Source organism: Lygodium microphyllum, chromosome 20 (genome assembly GCF_053477565.2).
Source record: "Lygodium microphyllum isolate KBCC chromosome 20, Lygodium_microphyllum_v1.1.10, whole genome shotgun sequence".
Taxonomy (NCBI): Eukaryota; Viridiplantae; Streptophyta; class Polypodiopsida; order Schizaeales; family Lygodiaceae; genus Lygodium; species Lygodium microphyllum.
In genome coordinates this window covers 139,488,092-139,499,598 of record NC_141154.1, presented here as the reverse complement: position 1 = coordinate 139,499,598, position 11,507 = coordinate 139,488,092, and positions in this window count along the sequence as shown.

Here is an 11,507-nt window from a genome sequence, read left to right as displayed (position 1 = left end):
GGTATTAGGTCAATCTTATGGTCTTCTGGACGTGATGGAGGTAAACCTGGTGGTAGATCTTCTGCAAAACAGTCCTTAAAATATGCAAGAAATTCCTTATGCCTAGGGTGCATATGAGTTTCTTTTGCGTGCAATTCATTCACCCAAATGAGATATGATTTAGTATTCTTGCGTAGTGCACGTTTTGCTTGAGTATGCGAAAGCAATGGAAACATATGAGATGCATGCATACCAAATAAGGTAATAGATTTTCCCTGAAAATTTATATTCATTGTGTGCGTGGAATAATCTATATTGGGATTATGTTGGTGTCTCCATGGCATTCCTAGAATAATGTCGCTAGACTGTAATGGGACAACTAAGAAATTTCTTCTTTCAATATATGGACCAATTTGAATTTCTAAATTTTGAACTTCTTGTGTGCCATTGTACCTAGTGCCTAAAAATGCAGCTTTTATGCGATAGTGCGTAGGTACAGTATGCAATTTCAATTCCTTTACCAATTTTGCTGAAATAAAGTCATGTGTACTACCGTCATCATGCAATAAAGTTCTTTCTTTTCCATGCACCATACATTTCATAGTCAACAATGAATGTAAAGTAGGCATACCTGGTAAAGTATCGGAAGTAGTAGTAGGATCGTCTTCTTCTTCAGTGAAGTTCGGCATATCCTCATGCTCGTCTTCGTCCATAGCTCCAAGGTAGTTGATATGTGCTGATGGCTTCTTTGAATGACAATTTGCTGCGAGATGGCCTGGCTGGTGGCACTTGTAGCATACGATGGGCTTGGCTTTGGTCACATTATTTGCAATGGCTGGGAGTCTGGGTATATTTGGATTTGCTTGTTGGATAGGCTTAGGATTTGGATTGACAGTGGATGGTAATGCGGGTGGTTTAGGCCAATTCTTGCGGAAAGATGGTGATGAAAAACGACCTGGATTAAACCTTCTGAAATTGGAATTGAATTGTTTAGATCCATAATTACCGTTTGCTTGGAATGGCTGTGGTCGTCGATCTCTTCCACGTAACTTATCTTCTGTGTCGTGAGCTAATGAGATAGCATCTTCAAGGGTAGCAGGCTTGAACATATTCACCTCAGCGTAGTAATGTCCAAGAAGTCCAGACATGTACTTCCGCTTATGTGTCGTCTCTGGTACGTCTTCAAGCATGCGTAGCTGTAGGAGTGCATTCCAAAAACGCTCTGTATACTGTGGTATAGGCTCACGGTCGCGTTGTTGTAGTAAATCCCATTGCTTGATTGCCTTCTCATGAAATTGCGGTGGTAGAAAATTTTGCATAAACTTCTTCTTGAAATCTTCCCATGTAGCAGGACATTCTATGCTCTTGCGGACGACAGTCCACCAAAGTGATGCTCTATCTATCAGATGATTAGTAACACACTTGATTTTATCTTTCTCAGGATAAGTTTCCTCATGGAAATAGTCATCAAACTGGCTAATGAATGATAAAACAGTCTTTCCTTCTCTTATGCCATTGAAAGTGCGAAACTTGAAACTTCGTTTACTTATCTTGGATTCCTTGCGAATGGTTTGTGCTTCAAGAGTGGCGTCGATGGTACGGCGAATCAGATCTTCAGCTTGGGGTTCTTCTTTATCAGTGGACGCTCCTTGTAGCTTTGTCAATTGCGCTTGCAAGGCTTGCCTAGCTCTTCGTTCTTCGTCCAATTGCAACATGATAAGATCCAGCTTTTGTTCCATGGTAGGCTCGGGTAGGTCGTCTTCAGCCATAGGATCATCCATATGTGGGGTAGTCATCCTGTAAAACTCAACAAACCTTTCTCACTAAAAATCAGTTAGCGGGATGAGCGTAGCTCAAATTTGGGGTTACAAGGCTATGTATTTTTGGGTATTTTCTTCTTCAATTTTCAGAAATTCTGAAATATTTCTGTCTCCGTTTGCTGAAAGTACTTCAACGAACTTGCAGATAGGTAAAACAGCTTGCTGCGAACAACTTTCCAGTTCTGAGTTTTTGCAAACGAACAAGTCTTCTAGGAGTTTCAAGCGTTAGTCAGTTCTGATTTAGTCTGACTTGCAGAGTTGCAGACTTAACAGACTTGCAGGGTTGTGAACTTGCTGAACTTAGCTGACTTGCAGGACTTGCAGTACTTGATTAGTGTCGACTTGCGAAACTTGTCTTCTGGAGTGCGTGACCGAGAGTTTGCAGACTTATCTGCCTTCACTGACTTGCAGAGTATAGAGGTAACTTAAGCTTAATTAGTTAAGCTTAAGCTTAATAAGCTTAAGTAATGGAGAAATAGGCCGCCGTTTTTCAATCGTTGGGGGGGGGGGGCCGTTTTTGATTCCGCCGAAAATTTCGGGGGTCCTCCTCTTGATCACGACTTGACGATTTGTTGCTAATCAAGCTTCTCTTAAGTTCTTAAGCTTTGTACTTAAGCTTTGTTAATGAAGAAGATAAGAAATTTCTCACTGTTCATCACGACTTGTTCATGGAGTTGAGGGAGTGGTCCTCCGCCGACAGAGAGTGGTCCTTCGCGATCTGACAGTAGAAATAGGGGTTCTTGATCGCCAGAAGTCTGCCTGTATCGACGGTTCGCGACGAGATTGACTGTAGAGGCCGTTTGTTCCTGGAGCTCCGCCTTCGCCCGAGATTCGTAGCGATTGGAAGCCCTTGATCTCTGCTCCGCTCTGATACCACTGGTGCGCAGATCGGACGCAGGTAGCTCACGTAGTGAATTCCCAAAGGTCCCCAAGAACAAAGCACTCTACTTTTTAGCACAAAAACCAATGTAAAAACAAGCACGACATGAGACAAGAGACAAATTGGGTTGAATCTCCCCCATGCCTTGTGTGAGCGCTTCACAAAGCATGTATTTAATATATATTTTCAATCTTTTTGCTCAAAAATAGCCCAATTACAAAAATATACAAGCTTTTAGCTTTTGAGTTTGCTTTCTACCAAAAATAGGAAAATAAAGCTAATGGACGGTGCCCAAAGAGTCTGGCACGCCCAATCTCAATGTCCAAATAAAAATAACATATCCAGGCGCATAAGCGCATACAAAATAATAATAAATAGTCGATGTCTCTATAGACATAATCAAAATATAGACGTGGCGCCTATCAAAATATAGTCCAAAGGTCGAAAAACCCGCTAGACTCCAATGCTTTCCTCCGCACTGCTGCTATCTCTACACATCAACTGAAGCATTCACAATCGTTAGTAAAATAACACAATTAAACCGACAAAAGTGAATACCTAGCAGTCTTCAGCTACATAAATAAATCAACTGGTTAGAAATAAATCCTAACCTTAATTTATTACGAGTGCGCACTCTAAACTCATAAACGTTTATTAATTTAATATGCATTTTGCGGAATCACCCGCTATGGAATCACCCATGTACACACTAAATTAATGAAACGCCCGAAAAGGACAGGCGTCCCCATCAACTTCTCGCACAAAGAATCCTCTTTGCGTATGAGCCCCGGTCATCTAAGTTTACAGAATCCACCGTAAAACCTCACGGAATCCACCGTGGAATATGCCTCCTGGCATCACTTTCTCCAGCAGTATCTGCCTATAACAGGCACATTAAGCAGTCCTTTATCCGAGAACTGGAATGTGTAACATAGAATTTTAGTGAAGCTTGTATAATTGGAAAAGGTGGAAGCAGCAAAGTGTACAAGGCCACCAATCTGACTCTTCAACTTGCACCTGTAATCAAGCAAGTAGATGCACGCATCAAGGTTCTATCTCCTGATCATGAAGTATGCTCCATTGTCAGGAGCCCACTAAGTTGAGTCTACCCTTGAGGTTGCAAATAGCATTGGGTGTGGCTAATGGGCTTGCCTACTTGCATCATGGCCTCAGGAAACAAATTGTCCACCGTGATGTGAAGCCGAGAAACATACTTTTAGATCAGGAGATGGTGGCTAAACTAGCAGATTTTGGGATTGCCAAGCATGTAAGCTCTGCGAAGGTCAAAGGAACTCCAGGATATGTTGCTCCAGGTTTGTCCATTCTTATTCCATTGAGCTACATGATCTCCTGTCTGTTGTGATAGGACATGATGTAATCCTTGAAATTGAGAGAGATAAATGATTGCTTACCGATGTTGTAATTCATCATGTGAGAATTACCATGGCAATGGTCCAAAACTTCTTGTGCATCATCCTACGAGTTAGTTAGAGGTTAGAGAGTCCTCAATATAGCCCCATTTGATAGCTTTCCACTCTCGTATTTGTAGTATAGTATCATGCAGACTCTGATAAGCACATCCATTGTAGTGATGTGGATGCTACATAGCCACCATAGCGATGCCATGCAGCGGGTCACATGCTACTTTGCTGAGGGTCTCTCTACATGTTAAGCCATGATATTCAAAGGAACATGCAAAGGGCTGCTATAATCATGATAATATTACCGATGAGAGGCCACCAGCCTTTGCTCTGAGTCCTTGAAAAAAAACTGTTACTTCCTCATTGACAAGGCTCCCATAAATTCACTAAGCATATGCTCACAATTAGCATCATTAATAGGTTGTGCCTGAACACGACCTACTACTCATGAAGGAATCAAGCTGGGGCTTAGACATCAAGAACTGTATGCATCAACTAGTATTTTTTGCTTGTGATTTCATTAGATTTCATCAGATAGAAGGTGCCATCAGTAAGACTTGTCTGTTTTGCCCCTGTGATGATCACGACTACTCAAGCAGATGCTAGCTATAGCAATCCATTTTTTGTAGTCAATCAACTCCTTCCTGCCCATGATTTGTCATAAATAACCATCAAGCCCTTTGCTGCCCACATGAATTCATTTCCCCTGTTATCACTGTCAGCTGCCCAGTCTTTTCCAGATCAGGTCTTTTGCTTTCATTTTATTCCTCGCAATCTTCCCTATCCTTGATAATATCAAGCTATCCTGCAGAGCATAGTGATGAAGCAAATGGCCTTTTGTTGTAGAAGCTACAAGAATTGCTTGCTCCAGTACTAAATTCTAGATGCTTAAATCACAAAATCCTAGCCATTTATTCTACCTTCACCATATACTCACCAAGGAGTCTAAACAATTCATTGAGCTGGTGCATTTTGTCATCAGTTTGCAAAGAGGAGGTTGAGCGATCAACAGCTATATCTCTTGCCAGAGTTCAGTATTTCTGCATCTTGAGCATGCTTTTGCACTCTGCGTGCAATTACACGGTCTGGGTCACTACTTGATGCTATTTCATTGTCAAGCTGCAAATGATGATACTGCACGGTCTAGATCTTTCAGTGGCACAGATGTCCCCAAACTATGGACCTTTAGAAAAGCCTCTTCTGCTTCCATCTCAGGCAAGAGCTTTGAGGACAGGATAATGGGTAGTATTGCATCGGAGCATTCTCTACATTCACACTCTTGCATGTGTGGTGGGCTTTTGAGACCTATCACGGTGGTGGGCTTCTGAGACCTATCACTGTGGTGGGCTGCTGACACATTCACACTCTTGCATGTGTAGTGGGCTTCTAAGACCTATCACAGTGCAGCAAAGAAAGGAAGGACTCCTGTAGCTCTATCATTGTAGCCCTTACCTTGCCTTCGGTTTCTTTGCTGCCAACAAAGCCATAGAAAGAGGCAGCTGCATGCTGGTACGGTTGGAGCGTGCTCATCAATAGGTTGCCCCCATCACAAAACTCCATTGCTTTTCAAGTCAAAGCTGCTGGTAGATGGAGATCAATCGCTGCATGTCTCGTAGAGAGGAGGAGGAATATACTCTCAAAACTACATGCAGTAGAGTACTCTGCATGTAGTAGTGATCTTAGTGTCCTTCCATTAAAATTGTACCCATGGGCCAACGTATCATAAGGTAAAGACTTTGTGAGAAGTTCTAGGGAGTGAAAAGCATTCAAAAGGTAAAGTCTTTGTGAGAAGATCTATAGGGCTAATATCCCTAGGAATCTTGAAAATATCAATGTGATAATATCCCAAGGTCATTCTCTTTATCTCACTTATTTGACCTAATGCCCTCATTATTTGGAAAATATCAATGTGCTAATATCCCAAGGTCATTCTCTTTATCTCACTTATTTGACCTAATGCCCTCATTATTTGGAAAATTTGGCACTTTACCTACTAAACTATTATCATCATTGTAGGGTTTGGGCTTCCAAATCCATCGCCTTTTAATCTTTGCAAACCCAACCTCTAAGTCGGATTCTTTTACTAGACCCAACCCTAGGTGGATCTTTATCGTCACAAAACCTAGGTTTCCTATCAGCTAAGCTTCTAATAATTGAGATAGCCTCCACACAATACCACTCCACTTCCCCCATCTACTCTAAACCAATTTCCATTTAGCTCATAGTTTGGAATATAGCATTGGTTGCACTAGGATGCAAGGGTCCTTGGACCTTTGGATCTTCGTAGTTAATATTGGGATTCTCCCTAGTATGCCTCTCATTTGCACCTCTAGCATTGTTAACATTCAACAAATGCTACCAATCCTTATGAATTTCAAGGGTGCAAGGAAAACTCTAAGAGTTCTCCCAACACCTTTCTTTCGCAACTTAGGGTTTCCAAGACACTAATAGACACTACAAAGTATGGTTTTAAATGTATCTCTATTGCTAAACTAGTATAGACTATGATATTAATTGCGCAACTAAAATATGTTATTAACGTAAACTATGTTATGGGTCGGCTTTTTGCAGTCTTGGAGTTTTAATTGTGGAGCTCATAATTTCATCAACCTTGGATTGAAGATTGAAGATACTCAAGTAAGGGATGTCTTCTTCTACAAGCACATTAAGAAAATGTACATGTAACTAGTGAATCGTAGTACTTATTTTAGACACGCTAAAAATGACATGCTTGGGATTACGCATTCTTCTCTAGAAAGATCACATCCTAGTGAACCAAGGGACTCAAATGTGCAAGAAGATCATCTTGAGAACCGAAGGCACGAAGAATCATCTCCAACGCATGGTGAAACTAACATAGATGATTTAAATAGACGACGTAGGTGGTGTGATTGCCTTGCATATTGTAATGGTGGGAGGAGTGTTGGTCCACAAACTTTTCTTAGGCACCAGGAGTTGAAGGCCAAATATGATGCACTAAGTATGCGAATTGGTCTTACTCCTTCTAATGAAAGGCAACATGAACAAGGCAATGATCAAACTATCAATACTTCTATAAGTCCCCCCTTCAGTCATGACAACAACTCAATTAACCATGCTGAGTCTCCTCAAATGGATCCTTCTATAGACAATCACATATCTATTATTGGGCCACCATTATATCAACAAACTATACAAAAAATAATTGAGCTTCAAGCTCTTTGGGATGAGAACCGAATATCAATTAGTGCACAAGAGAAGATGCTCCAATTATTATTTGGAGACATGGAAAATCCAAGGGCTAGGGCTCAAAGAGTTGAAGAGTGCAAGCCAAGTTTAAGTAAGCTATTAGTGCAACTACCTAATACATGGGATGGAAATCTTGATGGAGTGAGAGTTTCGACATCTTGGGAGCAACTTGACTCTATGTATCATGGTCTTGGCATGGTCCAACCTCACCACTATAGGTTTTGCATGGGAAGTAAAAACAATGATCATGAAATTGAACTTCTTACACCTAGTAAAGAAGATTCTTATACCAAAGATGTAGTCTTGTGTTCTTGCAAACAAAATATGCGAAAAAGAATACTAAAGTGTGATTGTATTGAATGTTGTGAAAAGTGTCAAAAATGCAATAAACCAAGGAGAGAAATGTTAGCTATTAATTATTTGCCTCTAAAGAAACAATTAGAGCTTTTAGTGCGATCCAGGACACTTTGTCATGATTTCCTAAGCATGTGGCGTCATAAAACAAGATGGTTAGGGAAAGATATCCATATGCAACTAGAATTCATAAACGAGTTTTGGGATGGAACAAAGTGTTGTGAGTATCAAGATTTTTGGAATCCTAATGCTGATTATGAGATGGTTGTTGCGTGCAACAACCCTACATGTGGGAAAGTATATACAACTTTTCCAAGGTCTTGTTTTTCAATAGTTCTAGAACAAGGTTTTGACCAAGAGATGCAAGAGTATAATTTTGTTTGTAAAAAATGCCGACATCTCAACAAATGTAAAAAGAAAAAGTATAGAGGTGATCCTCGAAACTTGGCACTTCTTTTACATTGGGAAGGCTTCCAAGCCTCTTGTACCACTCAAAAGGACTGTGGTGTGGTTGAAATTAAGGTCCTTAATGGCGGGAAGGGTTCCATATTAGGCATTATTCCTGTTTTATTCATACCTTTTAGTTGCTCTAAATTTATTCGTAATACTCTTGATGTATTTCAAACTTTTTAAAGACCACTTATTAGTGAGCTACAAGACCTTTACATAAATGGTATGCAAGTTTCATACAACTACCCTGTAGAAAATATTTTTGAAAATCTAATGGGGCAATCAAACTTTTGTGTTGTTAGAGCAATGCTAATGATGGTTACAGGGGATCATCTTGCACAATGCAAAATAGAATCCTTCAAAGATGGTGAGTAATTCTTTATTCGTAGAGACAAAGCCCAAGCTACTCTTGATACTAGTAATCCCTCATTCCAAGGACGTTACCTTTACAATGGTAGTTGATATCAAGCAAGATATCCTCCAACCCAATGGTCCATAGGTGAAATGATTGATGCCTTATCAAGTTCAAAGAGGGTATCCACACAAGCTGAAAATGATGGAAAACTAAAGCTTGCAGGATTAGCTCGAGAGTCTATTCTATGGAAGCTGTATAATTTGTATGGTTTTAACTTGTCAATAGACTTGGCATATGATGCGATGCATGTGTTATCTCTAAATATATTTCAAAAATACATACAAGTACTCATGAGAGCCATGTCCAATGAAATGAAAAAGATGATAGATTTTTGTTGTGAAAAGGCTTATAAGCTCTCTCCACCCTCTATTTGTCATGGATGGTGGCCTCATAATCCAAGTAAGTACTATGAAAGCTTTAAGGCCGAAGAGAACCAAAAGTTCATCCAATGGTGCTTACCATATATTTTAGGTATAGTTGATGAGATACCAAAGTCAATTTTTGACCTAGGTTTGTTGCTCATAGATATTGCACATGCCTTCTATAGTTATAGTCAATGTATTGGTTGGTCAAAAGAATGTTTAGGTGTTGTATGTACTTTGTTTTCTGCTTGGAGAATTCGAAAGGAAGAAGCCTTTGGTGCTACTTATTCTCCCTTAGAACACGTTGCGGGAAATCGAGAACTACTAGATGACATATTGAGACATGGATCGCATGATGTGTATTGGTGTTGTGACTTTGAGCGAATGGTAGCATTATATATAGCGGTAAAGACTAATAATTGCTTTAACGAAATATCTTATGTAAATTATTATAAGAGAACATTCTTCACTTCAATATTTAAGTTATTAGAAATGGAAGTAGATAGGCTTTTTCGACATGAAAGAATGATTATCCAAGTACATGCCTGTCTTGTTTTACCTGATGGTTATGCTTTCACTGATTACCAGACACCGTGTTGTTATTCATTTTATGATAATGGCATTGTGGAGGTTTCTTCAATTGAGAAGGAAAAGGAGATGTGGAAACTTTTTGAAAGAGATGATTCCCAATATCCTTGTAACATAATGATGCGTGAAAAAAGCATTTTAATCGCAAAAAAGAGAAGAGAACGTAGGCCCCTTTCATCAGAAGAACAAAAATATATTGCACAATTTCTTGGTCTTCAAGAGAATACACTAGTAGGACATCTAGTTACCACATATAGAAGAATTCTTTATAATGGAGAAATATACAAGATCGCAGATGATGTTGTGGTAAAAATTGACACTTTTTATAGTACGTTAGAAAGTATAGGTCATTGGAAAGCAAGAATCACTATTTTTTTTTCCATTCAATGGGGTGGAGAGTATTATACCTTTTTTAGTGGAGAATATTACAAGCAATGCATAACTGTAAAAGAAAATGAAGAATGCTTACTTATAGATCCAATCATGGGAATGAGTGTACTACAAACTCAACGACTTCCATTTACATGGGATTGCATAAGACCATTGAGTTCTTTATTGCATAAGTTTGTTCCCTTACCTTTACATAATAGACTTGTTGCATATGAGGTAAAAGATCTAATTCAAAGAACAAGATTATTACAAATAGGGGTAGTTGGTTGTATACCCCCTTGGTTGGAAAAATATGATATTGTGTTGGCAAGAAAACATGATGATATGGATGGGGAGTACATTCATGCAATGATAAGAGAGGTAAATTATGAAGAAAAAATGTACAAATTGTCATGGTTGAAGTGTGATCATAATAGAAGTACATGGAGAATTGATATTGATGAAGATATTTGGAGGGATTAGAACTTGTGTTGCATGGTAATGTCAAACTTTGAAGCTACAAAGAGAAGAAGAGTAACATTATCAATTGGAGAGTCTATAGATGTTCCAATAGTGTGGAGATCACGTGATGTAACTTGACTGCTTTAGAGAGAGAGTGTGTGTGTGTGTGTGTTTCATTCTTGGAGATCCAAATGGGTGCTAGTAGCATTGGTCATAGTGGACATCATTATCTGATTGCCATCCCATTGTGTATATCATAATGCTTTATCTATGGGTGTTTGTATATTAGGACAGTATCTCGTGGATATAGCTCATGTTGTGTCTCATGTATAGGTAGTTGGACCTTTGTGTGTATGTGTGTATGTGTGCAAGTGTGATTATTAAAAAATGAGAAAATTTCTTGCTTGAAGAAGATTAATGTATGGATATAATCTCTTGTTTGAGGAATACTAGCATATAAAGTTGTAATTTTGATTTTAGCTTGTATCTTGTTTGATTTTAGCTTGTCTCATGGTTTGTATAGTTGTATATTGTATGCTTTTTATATGATTGATTGATTCTTTATTGGTTGAATATTAACATAGTTTCTTGATTTAATTTTAGCTTGTCTCATGGCCTCCCCAAGTCAACAAACTCTAGATTCAATGATGCAAACTATCATCACTCTGCAAAAAACAATTGATGAACTAAAATCAAAGAATGATAGTTCCGAACAAACAATGAGCATGAGCAAACCAGTTTCAATACAAAGTAAAAGAGTCTAGTTGCCACCTCAAAAGCAAATCAAGAGTATACAAATAGGGGATGTATCTCTGATGAAGACTCCTACATATGACCAGATTTTCAAACCACCTAAAAGGATTAGTTGAGAAGACCAAGATGAGTTTGGAAAACCATTTTTACTAAAATACATCGAGATACGCAAAATGTTAGGTATTTTACTAATCACAGAAAAGTATATAATTGGGTCAAGAGCCATGAGATTGGCAATGATTTGCGGTTTCATAATAATAAAGATGACAAATATAGAATTTTAGAGATCATAGATCAAAACTATGATCAAATTTTACCCCTTGAGTTTCTTGGTGCTACTTACCTTTGGAAATAGGAGGGTGTATATCTGTACTATCTTTCTGTTACTCAAAATCTCAGAAAGAAACTCAAGAGGAAAAGATAATC